The 18,191-nt window shown below is 54.2% G+C and overlaps 1 pseudogene; it reads right to left on the bottom strand.

Annotated features, from left to right (window-relative positions):
• LOC127474814 (zinc finger protein 208-like) overlaps positions 1-18,191 on the bottom strand; it is a 549,167-nt pseudogene that overhangs the window by 389,669 nt on the left and 141,307 nt on the right.

Here is an 18,191-nt window from a genome sequence, read left to right as displayed (position 1 = left end):
GACCCAGTCTGTGTAAACGAGGAATGCATTGAAACAAAGTCAAAGATCCTTCAGTGACTTGCTTTTGTGAGTTCAATCTTCTGAGACCTCTGATGAGTCTGGCAGGGCAGTGCCTGTGTGCAGAGGGGCAGGGAAACAGAGTCCCAGCCCAGCAGCAGTGCCAGGGAGCAGCAGCATTTGGCCTGTTGAGAGCTGCTCTTTTTCTCCTGCCCCCCTCCCCTTCTGGGCCTCGGTGAGGCCTCAGTGCTCTGGGCCTTGGTCCCTGGGCTGGGCTGGGTCAGTCCTGTGGCCATGGTACTGCTGGCATGAGCTGGGCTCCACTGCACTCTTTCCACCACACAAGGGGCTCCATTTGCTCCGGGCACAGCCTGAAGCCTCAGCTCTTCTTCTCCAGGGCTCTCAAGAACAAGCCCAAGGAGCAGACTCTCCAGAGGGTCCTTGCCTTGCTGGTTTCTCCCTGGAGTCCGTGTGCTGCCCCCAGGGTCCCACTGTGGGGGCTGAGGGGCTGAGGCTGCTCCAGCTGGTGCTGGTGGTGGCCAGTGCCCCTGGAGATGGCAAATGGGGCCTGAGGAGCCCGGGGCCGATTCTCTGCTGCTGTGCTGGGGAGCGGGGCTGGCCCTGGGGCTGCAGGAGCTGCCTGAGCTGATGATGTGCTGAGCATTGCAGCCCCAGAGGGCCTGTCCCTGAGCTCCATGGCCTCCATGTCCTGCTGCAGGGCCAGACCTGAGTGTGCTGCTCTGCTGGGCTGGGGCAGGGGCAGGGAGATGGGGGGACCAGGGAGGGGCTGGACTGGGCAGTGCCAGGGAGGGGAAAACCCCAATGTTGAGCTGAACTGTGTGAGTGGGCAGGGTGGGGGCTCTGCCGCCCTGGGGCACCTCTGGAGTCAGTGTTTCCTTTGGCACTCACAACTTATCTCAGAGGAGATGGTTTTGCAGAGTTGGCTTTCCCCCTCTTTCTCAAGGTTTTCTCTTTTGTTTTCTCATCCCTTAAAGGGAAAAGGGGGAAGGGAAGCACATGTCGATCCCTGCTTTTATCTGTATACAAAAGGGAGTTGGGGTGGGGAGGGAGGGGGGAAACAAAGCGATTTATCCCTCTATTCTCTCTCTTTTATCCCATTCCCGCCTCCCTCGCCACACCCCGGGCGACTGTTTCCCCGCCGCCCCTCCTCGCTCGTCCCGCGGGGCAGCTCTTTCAGCTCCGGGGCGGCGGAGACTCCCCCGGCGCGGCCCTTTGGTTTCCCTCGGTTTATTCTCCGGAGCTGATTCTGTTCCGAGCTCGCCCCCCTCTCTGGCGACCCCCGCCAGGGCCCGTCCCGGGGCGGCTCCTTCAGTGCCCCGGGCGGCGGGGACCCCTCGGGGCGGCTCCCCCAGGGCCCCGCCCGCCGCCGCCGCTCCCCGGGGCCCTCCCCGCTTCCTGCCGGGATCGGACACCGCCGGCGGCCCCGGCCCTGCCGGGCTCCATCAGCCTGAGCAATTGCTGCCAAGGAGGGGCCGGGGGCTTCCTCTTGGCCTTCGTCTCCCTGGCGCTGGGGCTCGGCTTCTACCTGCGCCAGAAGGTGAGGGGGGTCCCAGGGGGTCGTGTGTCCCCCCAGAGCGTCTGTGCCCCCCCGGGGACCCCCTACCCCGCTGTCACCCCCTTTTCTCTCCCCACAGAGCTCCTGAGCCGGCGGCGGCCACAGCCCCTCCCCGGGGCCTCGGGCCCAGCCTGGACCCCTCCTGTCCCTGTGAGGATTTTGGGGGGTCGTGTGTCCCCCCCTCCCCTGGTGCCACTTCTGATCCCAGGAAAGCTTCCCACTTCTCCCCAGTGCCGGTTATTGGGGGGCAGTGGGGGAGGGGGGGTGGATAACGAGGGGTGGAGCCGAGTTTGGGGGGGGCAGAACTGGCTCCGGGATGGATCGGGAATAGGGACTCCCCTGTTTCCCCCCGTGTAAACCCACTCTGGGGGGGCTTTGGGAGTGCACCTGCCCCTCAGTAGGCACCCAGCTCATCCCAAAAGGTGCTGGGAACCCCTCAAAACCTTCTTAGAGCTCCCCGAGGACCCCCAAACACACTCAAAGCCCACCCAGGACCTCACCCAACCCCTTCTCTGGGGGGACTTCTCTGGGCACTGGTGGTGCTGGGAGCCCCCCCGGCTGCGGGCGAGGAGCTCTCGGGTGAGCGGAGGGTGGTAAGGGGGAGGTCGGTGGGAAAAGGGGGGGCTAGAGGGGATAAAGGGGTAGTGGGACCCCAAACTGAGTGGGAGGGGAGTGAGACCCCCCAAAAGTGGAGGGGAGGACCACTGAGGATGATGGGAAATAAGTGGGAGAGGTCAGGAGAGTGGGGAAAGAGGAGGGTGGGACCCCCAAACTGAGCATGAGAGGGCTGGAGAGTGGGACCCCCAAACTGAGCATGAGAGGGCTGGAGAGTGGGGGGATGATGTGGAAGGGGTGAAAGAGGGGAGAAAAATGGGGATTGGGACCCCCAGAGTGATCCTGATTGGGGCTGGGGATTGAGTGGACTATGAAAAAGTGGGAGGAACAGGGAGAAGGGTAAAAGAGCAGGGGTAGTGTGGTGGGATAAACGGTACCATAAGAGCCTTTGGGCACAGGAGGGCTGGGAAAGGGGGGTGGCCCCTCTGAGCTCCCAACTTACTGTGGGGTGCTGGGGGCTGCTGGATCCAATCTCAACCTTGGATCATGCCAACAGTTTCAGTTTAGAGGAATTACAGAAGTGTGACTGAATCACTTTTGCCCTCCAGCTTTTAATGATGGCAAATCAGATCTATTGATAAAAAGGAATTTATTTAGGGATACAAATGATCAGACAAAAGATCTTCATCAGAATTACTTAGTGCATAATATATACACTAAAACTACCTGTACAGGATAAGATAGGACAGTGCTCTACACTAAAGCAATTGTTGAAGCAATTCTACTCAAGCTGCCACAAAACGAGAAATTCTTAATTAGAGACAGATGGAACTCCCCCAGACCAACGCTGGTGGGGAGATCTCTGCTCTCAACCTCCAGGAGTGACCCTGGGGGGGTCCCCAGCCAAGGCAGGAATCTCCACACACCCCCCAAGAAGGGTTCTGTTGTCAGAACCTGCCCCTGGGAAAGCGGACTGGTCCTTTGTGGTGGAAAGGGATGGACTGACAGTCACTGTACTCCAGGGGTTGCCTCCCCATTAGGGGCTTCATTCGGGGTGGAAGAAGCGGCCGAAGCTCTTCCTGCAGTCGGGGCACTGGTGGGGCTTCTCTTACTGGTGGGTCCGTTGGTGTTTGGTCAAGGTAGAGCTGCGGGTGAAGCTCTTCCCACACTCCCCACACTTGTAGGGCCTCTCCCCGGTGTGGATGCGCCGCTGGTGGGTGATGAGGTTGCAGTTCCGGTTGAAGCCCTTCCCGCACTTGGTACAGCGGAAGGGCCTCTCATCCGTGTGTGTCTGCTCATGCCTGAGGAGATGTGAGCTGGTCTGAAACCTCTTCCCACATTCCCCACACGTGTATGGCCGTTCTCCAGTGTGGATGACTTGGTGCTTACGAAGGTTGGAGCTGTCCCTGAAGCTCTTTCCACATTCCCAACACATGTAAGGACGTTCCCCAGTGTGGATGTGCTGGTGGGTGAGGAGGGTGGTGCTCCTCTTGAAGCTCTTCCCACATTCCAAGCACCTGAAGGGCTTCTCCCTGCTGGGAGGCTGATCAGGGACCACCAGCTCAGAGCTCCCCCTCAAGCTCTGGCCGCCTTCCCGGCACAGGCTGGCTCTTTCCTCCTCAGAGCACCCTGGGATGGCTTTGGAGCCCCTCCTGCGGGGGGATCTCCGGCCCTTTTCCTCCCCGCTGCCTTCCTGCGCCGGGGAGCCCTTCAAAACGGCCTCTCCCACCAGGGTCTCACGGGGGGATTTGTCCTCCGCGCTCTCCCTCCTCAGCTCGGGGCCTGGGGCAGGAAGCAAGAAGGACAGGCAGGGGATTTGCCTCCGGCCCACAGGGAAGGCCAAGGACATCCCCCCAACTCCGGCCCCGGCAGGACGGCGGCGCCAGCGGGGTTGTCCTGCAGCCGGGGCCATGCTGGGCTGACAGAGCCAGCACAACCCCCGCCCAAAGGGACACTGACTTCCTCCTCACCTGCCTGGGTGGCCCAAGGCATCTTCCTCTTCCTCGCAGCCTCCTCCTCCATCCGCCCAAGCTTTGGGAAGGACAAATCCTGATGGGGGGAAAACAAGCGTTTGGGTTTGGGGGTTCCTCCTGCCCAAGTCCATCTCTAGAACTCACCGGGCATCCTGGGTCCATAAAAACCTCCAAAACACCAAGGATCAACCCAGAGAACCCCAAATCATCGAGATTCAGGCAAAAGCCTGTAAGAAATAGTGAGAAGACTCCTGCCCTCCCAAACTGAAAAGCTGAGATTCACCTAAAAATACTCTAAAATATGAAGATTAGCCCAAAAAAATTCTCCTAAGATTTCCCCTTCTCTGGTTTCCCCCCTCTAGGGTTCAGAGAGTCTCCCCTGTCTGGGATGCTGGGGGTTCTACCTAGAGATGCTGGGAGTGTTGGGGATCCCAAGGCTCCCTTCTCCTCTGATTCTCGCTTTCGGGATGCTGCATTCCCAGAAATTCCCCCTCTCCAGGTTCTCCACTTTGTGTTCCTAGGGGATCCCAGGGGTCCCCACTGTCCAGGCTTCCCCTTCTCCGTGTCCCCCCTCTCCAGGCTCTCAGGGCTCTCGAAGCTCCTCCCTATCTCCAGCCTCCCTCGCTCTCCAGGGATCAAGGCATGGGGACACAGAGGTACCCCCACGGCAACCCCACTCCTGCTCTCCCCACTCCCCTCAGCCCCCCCCTCCCACCCCTTTCACATCAGCCCCCCAAACCCCGGCTCCCCCCAGCTCTCTTTGGGGGTGACCCACCCGCTCTTTTCACTTCTCTCTGTACAAAATTGCTTCCCAATATCCAACCTAAACCTCCCCTGGCACAGCTCCAGACCCAGCCCTCTTGTCCTACTGCTGCTTCCTGGCAGAACAGCCCCACCCCCACCTGGCTCCAACCTCCTGGCAGGGACTTGCAGACAGTCAGGAGGTCTCCCCTGAGCCTCCTCTTCTCCAGCCTCAACACCCCCAGCTCCCTCAGCCTCTCCTCACACCACTTGTGCTCCACTCCCTTCCCCAGCCTCGCTGCTCCTCTCTGGATCCTCTGCCCCCAAAAATGCTCCCCCTCCCATAGAAAGGCCAAGGGCATCTGAGGACAGTTGGGGGCTTTGTGGGGCACTGGGTGATTACTGGGGGATACTGGGACACACTGGGGGGAACCAGAGAGCAGTGGGAGGACTGGGGGGGTATTGAAGGACACTGGGAGGGCACTGGGAGGGACTGGAGGGGAACTGGGGCACACTGGGGGGCACTGGCAGAGAACTGGGGAGTTACTGGGGGATACCAGGACACACGGGGGGACACTGGGAGGTTACTGGGCCATACTGGGGGTTACTGGGTGCTCACTGCAGGATCACTGGGCCATCCTGGGGGGCAGTGGGAGGTCACTGGGACACACTGGATGGTCACTGGGGGGTTACTGGGCCATCCTGTGAGTCACTGGGAGGTCACTGGGATATACTGGGGGCACTGGGATCCCCTTACCCGGATGTGGTACATCTCCCCCTCTGGATTTTGGGGGGCATCCCCAGGACCCCTTCCCTGGGGGCTGGGGGACCCCTTGAACCCCACTGCTGGGCTTTAGGGGACCCCTAAAATCCCCTCAAAACCCCTGAAATCCCCCCCTCGACCCATCGAAACCTCCTCAAGGACCCCTCATCCTTCCCCAGCATCCTCTAAACCCTCTCAGTGACCCACAAAACCCACCTGGGACCCCTCAAGCCCATTCAGGGACCCCCAATCCCCCTCATGGACCCTCAAAACAGTCTGGGACCCATTAAACCCCCCAAAACTGCCTCGAAGGTCCCCGCAAAGCCCCCCAGGACGCCCAAACCTCCCCAGAGACCCCCAAAGCCCACCTGGGACACCCCAAATCTTCTCAGAAAAATAAACCCCCATCAGAGCCCCCCAAAACCCTTCAAGGACCTTCAACCTCCCCCCCGAGTCCTTTCAGGGACCCCTCAAAACGTCCCCGGGAACCCCCGAACCCCCCCGCTAAGCCCTCCCGAGCCCTCCAGCCTTTCCACCCACACCCGCGCTCCCCGCAGCCCCCGAGGGGATCCCCAGACCCCGCTCTCGCCGCCCCCCCGCCAACTCACCCACGAAGTGCAGCGGCCGCAGGCGAGTCCTCCTCACTCCCGACCACGAGGCCAAAATGGCGCTCGCTCCGCGCGCCCTCCGCCTTTACAGACCCGCCCCGCAGCCAATCAGCGCGCGGCCACGGCCCCTGCCCGCCCCCCGCCTGCGCGGGGCATTGTGGGAGTTGTAGTCCCTGCGGCGGGGGAGGATCGGACTTGTTGGGTTTTAGTTTTTCTGTCTTTTTTATTTTCTCTTTTTCCTTTCTTTCTTTTCTTTCTTTTTTCTCTCTTTTTTCCTCTTTTTATTCTCTTTTTTCTCTCTCTTTTTTCTTTTTTTCTCTTTTTTATTTGTTCTTTTTTTTCTCATTTTTTCCTGTTTTTTCTTCCTTTTTTTCTCTTTTTTTCCTCTTTTTCCTCTTTTTTCTCCCTTTTTTTTAAATTTTCTTTTTTCTTATTTTTCCCTTTTCCATTTTTTTTTTATAGTTTTCTATCAGTTGTTTTATTTAAGGACGATTTAAACACAGATCAAAACAATCTCCAGGTACATATCTTACAAAAACAGATAATCTGCCTTGTTCCAAGTTTGTGAGGATTCTCAAGATCACAAACACTGAGACATCAAGAGTGGAAGTGAAGCAACTTTATCCTGTCCCTTGCCACAGCCTCCAATCCACACCCAGCCCTGGATTTCTGCAAAGCCGCTGGGCAGGAGCAGGAGATGGAGCTGGTGCTCGGCAGGAGGGGCAGCAACAACAAACCCGTGTCTTTGGCACAGGGGAAGGAATTTAGTGCTTGAGGGGTTACATTCCACAGGCTCCCCTGGGGATCAGCTTATGCTTGGACAGTGAGAACAACAAGAACATTCCTAATAAAAATGCCAGAGGGAAGGGAGCGGAGGGGGAGCAGGGGCAGGAAAAGGAAGCAGAGCGATGGAAGATGGGCTGGGGCGGTCGGGGCTGGAGGAAGGCAGGCTGGACAATGCCTTGTTTGGTCCAGCAGCTGGACCAGCTCCAGGGCAGGTGTCAGGGCAGCCTCTGCCACAGGGACATGGACAAACAGACCCTACAAAAGCTCTCAGAGGGGTTGGGGGCTCTGGGCGGGGCTGCGCTCTCGCCTCAAGCCAGGATATCCCAGGGCAGTGGAACAGCAATTCCTGTCAGCTCCCAGCAAAGATTATTGGGGTTTGCACTGGGGAAATATTGACGCTCCAGCTTCTTCTTCTCTTTTTAGAACTTTGAGCTTGCAGTTGGGTAGAAGGGCTGGTGGGGGAGTGGGAAGAGACCCACTGAGGGGCACATCTCATCCCTCAGTTAGATGGAGCTAAACCCCTGATCTTGCTTAGGAAGAGCTGCTGATGCTCAGTTGTCTTCTTTCCCTTCTGATTTAGTGGGATATTACATTTCCCTGCAGTATTGGTGATAGAATGGTATGTCAGCTGGAATGGTTTGGTTCTTACAGAAAGCATGAACACATTTTAAGGAAGGTATTTTTACTTAGGTGAGGCCTCCAAAAAAAACCCAAAAAACCCAAAAAGTAATATAAGTGCAGAATAGAGTAAACTTTGGGGTTTTCTTTTTAATTCTTGGGTAGAAAACCATCCCCGTTAGGGACAGCAATTTATTGCATTGCTGAAAAAAAAAAAACCCAACCAACCAACAAACAAAGAAGTCTGACTTTGTTCTCTTTCAGATTTGTTTTTGATCATAAGAATCCTTCTAGTGAAAAGGGCTAATTTACTCTTTCTAGAGGAATGTTTTAAGTGTGATTATCACAATATCACAGCTGCTGAAAAGGTCTCAAATAGGACATTGACCTTGAACGTGTTCCTGCGTTTAGGATGTGGTGCTTAACATTCAAGAAACAATAGAATTGCAACTCATTTTTTAAGGTATCATCTCAAAATGTTAACTCTTGCTCTGTAAAGACATGCCACAAGGATTGTAGAAAGCTTGCAGTATCCCAGGAAGTACATGTGGTATTTTATCAGTGTAAATATGGATAAGATTTTCGAGATTTCTGCTGGCAATACTCCATAACTAAAGTAAGTTTTCCCTTTGCTACTGCACTACTTTATGATTTAATTTTTTCTGACATTCCACCAGTCACATTATTAGCTTCACCAAAGGAAAGGGAAATAATCCTGTATTAATTAAAGAGAGCAACTGAATTCCCTCAGTCACCTTATCCTTGGCTGTCTGAGACAGTGATGCACTTCAGTTTCCCTAAAGAAACTTCCACTAAAAAAGAGCTTGGGATAATAGTGAGAGATCCATCTTGAAGGGTGTGCCTGATTCCCACACTGTAAAACCTCATGGATACTGTCAGGTTCCCATTATTAAAAGACGCTGCTGCCTAAATTCAGCTGCAAAGGAGACCATGTGCCAAAGTCAGCAGTCCAGGTTTGATTTACAGTAAATAGGAGGGAGAGAGAAAGGAAGAAATAGAAAGAGAGAGAGAGAAGAAGGGGGTGGTGGGAAGCCAGTGAGAGAGAGACAGAGATGAAGTAAATGTATCACACCATGGAGATCCCTGAGGCTCCCACCAGTCCTTCTTCACCCTGCTCTGCTCGGTGGAGGGTCCCCAAGTTGTGCTTCTGGGTTATCACTTTTATACAGCCCAAGCCCTGGGTATTCAGGGGGGTAGATGCTGTTCCCACAGCTTGGGCTGGCACGTCTACAAGGACTTGCTTCCTTTCCCACAGCTTGCCACGGTGGGAGTTTTGCCCACTGTGCTTCCAGTCTGCAGGTGGGAATCTTTGTCTGGATGGGTTCCCCAGACCTGCCTTACCAGCCCTGGCTTCCTGTTGGGGCTGTCTGCTCTTTCCCACAGTCTGCACAGTGCAATTCTGTCCTGGGGGCTACTTCCAAACCTTCACCTCCCTTTAGGCCTTGGAATTAAAGGGCTTCCTGTTTGCCACCAGTGCTTATGTCTTGTGGTGCCTTATGGGATTTTCCTGCTTTGACAGTGTTTTGAGACAGTTCATTGTGCCCTTCAAGTCCTTACATGTGCACACACACACACCACTCTCACCAGTGTCTGGCCCTCCAAAGAACACAAGCCCTGATGATTTGTAGCTCCCACTCCAGTGGTTGGCACTTGGAGCTCCCTCCGTACCCAGAGCTCAGAGCTCCCTTGTGCCAGAAAGTTTAAAGAGATTGTACCTCATTCTGCCAAGACAACCCTGAGAAAAAAGTGTCCCTCTGTGTTTCCTGGGATCAGAGAACTCTATTTTCATCTTCCAAAACCTTGGAGAGGTCCCAGAGATCTCCCAGGAAGGAATTTGGGGCCTCAAGCACATGACCCGTATATAGAGGCTGAGGACTCAGGGGTCAGTGGTGTGAAGATTGAGGACAGTAGAGGAGCAGCCGGAGAGGTCTGGAAGGGGGGTGTCAGAGCTGGTGGAGCTTTATTTCCTGTCAGAAAACAGCCTAAGAAAGAGCTAGTGCCACCAAGGGCAGCTGGGGTGGCCTAGACTGGTAACAAGAAGTCAGAAATTTCCCTCTGAGGTCAGTGTTGTGGTACAATGTGTCACAAAAGAGTCTAGCTGAGCCCAAGGCTTTGTGTGTGCAGGAAGAGCCAGGGAGGACGCAGAGATGTCAGTGCAGGAAGGTGCCAGCCAGGTGGGGCAGCCGGGGGGATGACGACAGCCTGCAGGGAAAGGGGCAGGGCATGGACACCGTAGGACAGCCTGGGCTGGAGAGGAGACAGGCATGGGGAGAAGCTGAAAGGCCCTGACACAGCCACCTTCTGCAGGCCTTTGGCCATGGCTGCTGTCTGTGCCTCTGAGGCCAGGAGGAGACAAGTGGCCCTTGCAGCCCTGGGGCCTCATGGCCTCCTTGTCCCTGCTCAGCAGCCTGGCAGGTGCCACCTCATGGTCCTGCCCTTGGCACTGCACATCCCACATCCCAGTGCCCCAGGAAGAACCCTGAGGAATGAGGCAGGGACAGGATCTGCCTTCCCAGGGGCTGAGGGTCCCATTTGATTAAGGAAACAAGTAAAGGTTTGTTCAGCATCAGAGCCACCTTTCCCTTGCTTGTCCATCCTTGTCATCACTGTCTACAGTTTTCTGCTCTAACTGGAACCTGGGGACACGTTCTCAGTTGTGTCCCTCAGTGAGACTCATTAGCACTAAAGGAAACTTTAGTGTTTCAATCTCACTTTGACTTCTTGAGAAGTTGTTTGAACTTACTCTCAGGGACTGAGTCTCATGTAAACAACACCAATTCCCCCCGAGGGCCATGAAATGCCTGGGGCTGTTGCTGTGCTGCTGAGCTGGGCCGGGCTCCTGGCACACAGGGAGCTCCTGGCAAGCAAGAAGAGCTTCAAAGAGACAGCTCTGCTGGTGAGCAGCTCCTCTGCACAGCCCAGCAGGGCTGAGGGCACTGCCTGCAGCACCAAGGGCAGGGGAGTGAGACAGAGAGAAGTTAAAGCTGTCAGACATAGAATGATGTTGAGACCTCACTGGGGGAGAATTTTTAACAGATCTTGGCACAGGAAGTCTGGTCATGCAGGGCAATGGGACTGCAGCTTTTGGAGGCTTCTGTGAAAGCTGGCACTGCCCACCAACTACAGATTCTGTAAGTGCAACCCTGAGACTATCTGCAGTGTAGAGGAGGAGGACATGCTCAGAGCTTCAACTCCCTCTCAGAATATTTCCAAGACAAAGATTTTTATAAGGTTAAAGAAATTTCCTGAGATTGTGTTTCCAGTTTCCTGCTCTTGAGGAATGGGAGGAATAAATCATTAAGAAAGTATTAATTTTGACAAGTCCCTGAGACATCTGAACTGTGAGTGCTCAGTAGGTCTACCTGAGCTTCCTAATGTGCTTTCAGCCACTGCTCTGCCTGTGGGCAGCACCAGCATCACCTCTGCTAGACCCATCAGGACTAGTCTGAGATGTCCTTTTTGCACCTGCAAACGGAATATGACCCCTACCAGTGCAGCCTGTGGTGCTGGGGAAGGAGCTGAGTCTGCTTAAATCAAATGCCATCATAAGGACACTTGGCTGTCTCCCTGAGGTTTCCTTCCAAGCTGTGAATTTCCCTCCGGGTTGGAAACCTGTCCCTAAACATCTCCTTGTTATGTGAAACCCCTGTACAGAAGCACAGTGATGCTAAAACAGTGAAAATGCTGTTCAGTAGGGACCCAGCACTGGAGCTGAAGGAAGATCTCCTAGGAAATCAAAAGGCTGTCTGTGTGTGACATGGGGAGTGTTTGTAGAATACAGCTTTGACTTTGTTTAGATAAGTCCACACTAACTGGCCTCTTACTGTCTTCTTCTCCTGTGTGGGAAACAAACACCCAGAGGCAGCAAATGTCCAACAGCAGCTCCCTCACCCAGTTCCTCCTCCTGGCATTCGCAGACAGGCGGGAGCTGCAGCTCCTGCACTTCTGGCTCTTCCTGGCCATCTCCCTGGCTGCCCTCCTGGCCAACGGCCTCATCCTCAGCGCCGTAGCCTGTGACCACCACCTGCACACCCCCATGGGCTTCTTCCCGCTCAACCTCTCCCTCACAGACCTGGGCTGCATCTGCACCACTGTCCCCAAAGCCATGCACAATTCCCTCCAGAACAACACAACCATCTCCTACACAGGATGTGCTGCACAGGTCCTTTTCTTTTATTTCTTCATGTCAGCAGAGTTTTCCCTCCTCACCATCATGTGCTACGACCGCTACGTTGCCATCTGCAAACCCCTGCACTACGGGACCCTCCTGGGCAGCAGAGCTTGTGCCCACATGGCAGCAGCTGCCTGGGCCACTGGTTTTCTCATTGCTTTGCTGCACACAGCCAACACATTTTCCCTACCCCTGTGCCAGGGCAATGCCCTGGGCCAGTTCTTCTGTGAAATCCCACACATCCTCAAGCTCTCCTGCTCACACTCAGGTTACCTCAGGGAAATATGGCTCATTGTGGTTAGTGTCTGTTTAGTGTTCGGTTGTTTCATTTTCATTGTGTTCTCCTATGTGCAGATCTTCAGGGCTGTGCTGAGGATCCCCTCTCAGCAGGGACGGCACAAAACCTTTTCCACGTGCCTCCCTCACCTGGCCGTGCTCTCCCTGTTTGTCAGCACTGCCATATTTTCCGACCTGAAGCCCCCCTCCATCTCCTCCCCATCCCTGGACCTGGTGGTTGCAGTTCTGTACTCAGTATTACCTCCAACTCTGAACCCCCTCATCTACAGCCTCAGGAACCAGGAGCTCAAGGATGCCCTGAGGAAAATGATGACTAGATGCTTTTCAAGAGCAATAACCTGCCTGTTTTCTTCTGCACAACAGTCATTGTGTAACCATTTACTGGCCCAGCCTGCTTTCTAAAGCTTTTGAGAGTGGTGGGGGGGGCCGTTTCCTACATTTTTTCCTCTTTTAATGTTGTTAACACAGAAATTTATTCTCCATCTCATACCTAATTCACTCTCTCTTTGTTTTGACCCACAATTGTTTAAATGAGGGATCATTCTCTGTGTGCATTTAAACAAAGTAAAAGTTTCTGCAGCCACTTCTTTGTCAAACATCCTGCCTTTGTTATTCTGTACATGAGGAATCACAATCTCTGAGTGTAATAAAGGACTTCAATTTATTTTTCCAGATTCTCCCTCCAACAACTTCCCTGAAGCTGGAGCTCAGTGCCTGTGTGCAGAGGAGAAGGGGTAAAGAGTCCTGGTAGAGGACTCCTGTCAGGGAGCAGCAACTCTTGGGCTTTTCAGAGATGTTCTTTTTCCACTGCCTGCCTCTCCTTTCTGCTCCTTGCCCAAGGCCTGAGTGCTCTGGCAGCTCAGTCCCTGCTGGGTGTCAGTCCTGTGACCATGGGCAGGGACAGACCCTGGGCACTGCTGGGACAGAGCTGGGCTCCTTGACATCATTTCCATCATTGAAGGGGATCCCCCTGGGCAGTTCCTGAAGACTGTTCTTTTTGAAAGGTTGGTGTAAAGAACAAGGCCAAGGAATAGACTCTCCAAAGTCTCATTGCTGTGCTTGTTTCCCCATTCAGTCCCTGCAGTGAGAGAAGTGACTCACTGGGGTACTTGAGGCACTGAGGGTTGGGTCAGATGTTCTGTGCTGGTGGCCAGTGGCAAATGGTCTCCAAGTCCCCTGCCTGGGGCTCTGCAGCTTGTGAGGGCTCTGATGGCAGGTGAGGACTTGTCTGTAGGAACTCAGGAAGTGCAGGAGAGCACAGAGGATCTGCAGGGACAGCCCGTCCCATCCAGTCAGCAGGGAATGGAGCCCTGGAGCAGAATCCTGCCCAGGGTGGAGTCACCAGAAATCAAGTCCTAAATCTGCCTGTGAACTGGTAAAGGAGAGTTCTGCAACCCCAGGGGATGCAGCAGGAACAGAGAAAGGGCTCTGGCCAGTGACTCGTCTCACCTGCAGTGAACTCCCCTTGTGCCTCCCCAGTTCAGGGAGGGCTGTACCAGAGCCAGGGGTGGGCTTTCCAGGAGGGTGTCCTGAAGAACTCTCCAGCCCACAGGCTGCATGGAGTGGAGCCCTGCCCTGCCCTTTGTGCCATTGGAAACAGCCCATGGTCCTGCCCAGCCTTGTTCTTGCCTACTGAGCCTTCCAGGACTATGGCAGAGGGTGGAGAGGAGTGATCCCCATCCTGCTGGGTCTGCTCCCCACCCTGACCAGCATGGCCAGTGCAGGCTCAGCCCAGGGTGCCACAGCCCCTCCCTGTGCAGAGCAGCACCTCCAGCTCAGGGCCCTGCAGGGATCCCAGGCTGGGATCTGCAACTGGCCAAGGCAGCCTGGACACACTGACCTGGGCAAAGGGATGTCCCTGCAGAAGAGCAAGGCAGCATTTCTGGGCCTGCAGAGAGGAATCCCTGACACAGAGAAACCTCTTTCTGCAGCCCCCCCTGGGGACAGGCTGCTCTGTCCCTGGGCCAGGACTCTGGGCTGGGCTGGGCAGAGGGGCTGGCACTGAGGGGCACAGTCAGGCTGTGCTGGGCATCTCCTGGAGGTGACACCAGGGCACCTGCAGTTTCCCTGACCTCCATTTCCTCCTGCCATGCTGAGTGTCCAGCCCCTGAGCCGATGGGGATGCTGAGACTCCTCTCTGTGCCCCAGGAGCTGCTGTGCCCTTCAGAGGGGCTGGGGTTGTGAGGGGAGTGCCCAGAGCTCTGCAGCACCCTGGGCAGGGCACTGCTGTGGGGCCAGACCAGACTGGGCTGCTCCACCAGTTGACCTTTATAATGAAATCACTTCTAATTTTCTCCTGCAGAACCATGAGAATATGTGTTGTGTCCTCTACACTAAACTGGAACTGTGGGATATTGAAAAGGTTTTGGTGTCAGGGATATTGAGAAGGCTGGGCAGTGTCACTGGGAGACCTCTCCCAAACACTTGGAAAGGCCAGAGCCAGCCCAGAGCTTCCTGGGGCCTTGGCAAAGGCAGACATGGAACCAGTCTGCAAACAGGGCAGCAAGGAGGGTTGGCAGAGTTCCAGACTGCTCAGGCTCAGCAGGGAAGAGGATAGGGCAAGTCCTCCTGCAGCCATTGCCAGGTGTTCGAAGGACAAGGCAGGAATTGTAGAACCCCTGTGGGAGGGAATAGAAGGGGATGTTGTGTGCCCAGACTTCAGCAAGCCCTTTGACATGGTCTGCTGGGGTCTCTTAGAGCCAGACTGGTGACAGCTGGACTGGACAAGTGAAACATGTGGTGAGTGGGAAGCTGAATGACTGATGAGGGTCAAAAGTCATGGTACAAATTGCTCTTGGCAGCAACTCCCAGGTGACATCCATTAGGGACCAGCCCTTGACCATTCCTATGGAACACCTTTATTATGTCTCTGGGTGATGGGATGAAATGCACTTTCCACTCCTTTGTGGATGATGCCAAGTTGCAGCGAGTCTGTGAGAAACCTCGTCCAGTTAATGGTGACTTGTACAAAAAATGTGGTCAAGATGACTGAGTTGGATAAACTTGTCCTGCCATCAGGTGCCCAGCAAGGCCCAAGACAATGAAGAAAAAACTCATGGGTCAGAGGAAAGGAAAATCAAAAGGGGGGAAAAAGACCCAACCAAACCAAAGTGAAACAAACACAGAATGACAGAATGTGCTGAGCTGGAAGGGACCCACAAGGATCATCCAGTCCAACCCAACTCTCCCATTGCCATCTGCCCCCACCCCAGCAGGCTCTGGAGCAAAGCACGGCTGAGGTCCAGCACAGCTCTGCTCTGACAGAAAGAACCTGCAGTCAGGGACAGGAAGAGGACAAAGTCTTGTTTAACCAGCCTGAGGAATAATGGGCTCAATGACCTTCTCTATTCCTGGGCACTTGACTGACCCTGTGGATCAGGTTTGGTAGCAGGGAGGGGGCTGCAGGTTTCCCTTAGGGAAGAGGAGATCAGGAGTTGACTCTGTGTCAGAGAGAGCCAGTTTCAGGTGGCTCCAAAATGGACCAGCCAGTGCCCAAAGCTGAGCAAAAAGCAATTCCAGAGGCACCTCTGTGATAACCCTTTGGAGAAAGGATAAAATCCAGGGTGCTGTAACCCAGAGAGGAGAGAGAGAAATGGGGGAGAAACAACCCTGAAGGCACCAAGGGGAGTGGAGAAGGAGAAGGAGTGAGGAGGAGCCTTGGTGGGCACCTGGCAGCCAAAAGCCAACCCCCAGCCCTGAGAGCCACAGCTCAGCCCAGCACAAAAGCTCCTTTACGTCTGGAGGTTCTTTGCAGCAGCTTTTTAGCAGAGCTGTCAGATGGGCCATCAAGGGGGATGCTCAGCTGGGTCTGAAACCTGTGGGATCCTAGTCAGCCTTGGCTCTGTAGGAAAGAACTATAGAATCCTAAATAGTTTGAGTCAAATGGGACCTTTATAGGTCACCTAGTCCAACCCCCCTGCAATGAACAGGGACACATTCAACTAGATCGGGTTGCTCACAGCCCTTTCTAACCTGGCCTTGAATGTTTCCAAGGGTGCAGCATCTATGACCTCTCTGGGTGACCCATGCCAGTGTTTCACCACACTCAGTGTAAAAATATTCTTCCTTATATCTGGTTCAAATCTGCTGTTTTTTAGTTGAAAACCATTATTACTTGTTTTATTACAACTAAGTCTGTCCCCATCCTTCTTATAGGTATGATCTCAGGAACTCCTGACAAGCCTTGACCAAACCAGCTGAGCAATGAAGAGCCCCTGGACTGGACCAGGGTGTGGTGAAGTGTCCCTGGACTACCAGGGGTTGTGGGAAAGTGTCTCTGGACTGGACCAGCTGCTCCTGGATCATAAAGGTGGGAACAATCTGGAGTGGAATATTTGGGGAACACAGGATAATCAGTCATCCCATGAAAGCCTTGGAATATTCCCTGCCTGAATCACAGCCCTAATGGAACAGTTTGGATACAATTCCCAAATAGTTTGGAAACTCCAGTCATTCCTGACACCAGGATGGAAATTCAGCAGATCACTAAAGCCAGTCCCCTTGGGAGCCCACAACCAGAGGTGCTGAGGGAGGCCCTGGCAGCTCCCCAGCACCTCCCTCTCAGTGGGACACCTCTGGCAGCCTCTCCCAGCTCGGGAACCCTCCAGTTTGCAACACTCCAAAGACCGTCCCTGATGTCCAGGACAATTCTGATCCCCCTCAACAAACACTCCTCCAGCTGTGACCCTTGTCTGTTGGCAAACACAAAGGGATTTGTGGTAGTGTTTCCCTGACAACAAGGAGAATTTGGGAGAGGGACCTTTCCACATCCAGCTCTTGATGTGTCCACACATCTCTGCCTGGGTGTGGGTGTGAATTGACTGTGGTGTGAATGTTGTGATTGTGAATCTATAATTCAGTCACTGTTAAAATTGTAGCAAGTGCTATTGAATCACTTGATAATTGTTCAATTGGTGAATAATTAAATGCTACTAATCTCTTTTGCCCCCTTGTCTTTGGATCCAAATCCTTTCCGCCCTGACCCTCTTGCATCCCAAGGCTCTGTGTAAATCATTCCCTTTCATAAAAAAATATATATTTTTCGTGACATCCACTTTAAAATTTTCCGCTTTAGCTAAACTACAAAACAACTCTAATTAGCTGTAGAAGTCTTGAAGACATGAAGACAATTAAAGGAAGGGAAATAATTTGTTTTTCAGTGTTTTAATGGGCCCTACGGTGTGTTTGGAGTTGCATCAGCTGTCAGTCCAAGGTGGGCCATGTCAGAACTGGTGAGGTTGGGGGTGAGGAGCAAGGTTGATCATCCAGGGTCAGTGTGGATCTCCTGAGGAGACACTCAGCATCAAGATCACTTGGAGAACACCTCTATCACCTCTTCTCTGAACTAAAATATATCCATAACTGAATTAAAAGAAAAAAAATACAAACTTTGAAGAATTGTTTTGAAATTGCCTTGAAGACAATTAAAGGAAGACAAAGAGATCCTGAGGGATTTCTGGAATTTAATGAGCCCCACAGTGTGTTTGCAGCCCAGCCCATGATCCTGAGGTACTGAGAGAAGATTGAAGCAGCTGCTGAAGAAGTCAGAAGCCAAACTGCAAGTGCCTTGAAGCATTGCTGGGCCCCACTGAGGGCAGGCACTGCCAAAGCCTCCCCAGGGACTCCTTGGAGCAGCTCCTTGGAGGCCAGGAGTGCAGGCAGACAAAGGCTCTGGGCAGGCCCCTGCAATGCTGAGCAAAGCCTGCCTTGGTTTTGTGGAGCACAAAGGCCAAGGCCTGAGCCCCAGGCCCTGGCCCAGCAGATCCTGTCCCTCCCGGCTGGCTCAGGGCTGTTTGGGGGGCACTGGGATGGGAGGGGGAGGAACAACAAAGGCCCAAAACTGGGCAACCCCTGCCAGGCTCCTGAGGGAGGGGCGAGGCAGAACCCAAGTGCAGAACCTGCCAGGCAAGTTGCTTGTGGTGGCCTGAGTGGCAGAGGCAGCTGCCAGAGGCAAGGGGACAAAGGCCTGGGTGCCTTTGGGCCTTGCAGCCCTGCCAGAGCCCTTGGCCATCTCTCCTGCAGGCTGTCCTGCCCTGGCCCTGCTGCTGCTCTGGCCTTGCAGGCTGCACACACCCCTCCTGCTTTC

The sequence above is a fragment of the Manacus candei genome, unplaced genomic scaffold (genome assembly GCF_025592945.1).
Source record: "Manacus candei isolate 608988 ecotype Guabito, Panama unplaced genomic scaffold, ASM2559294v1 h1tg000045l, whole genome shotgun sequence".
Classification (NCBI taxonomy): Eukaryota; Metazoa; Chordata; class Aves; order Passeriformes; family Pipridae; genus Manacus; species Manacus candei.
This window is presented reverse-complemented; position numbering and strand designations above follow the sequence as displayed.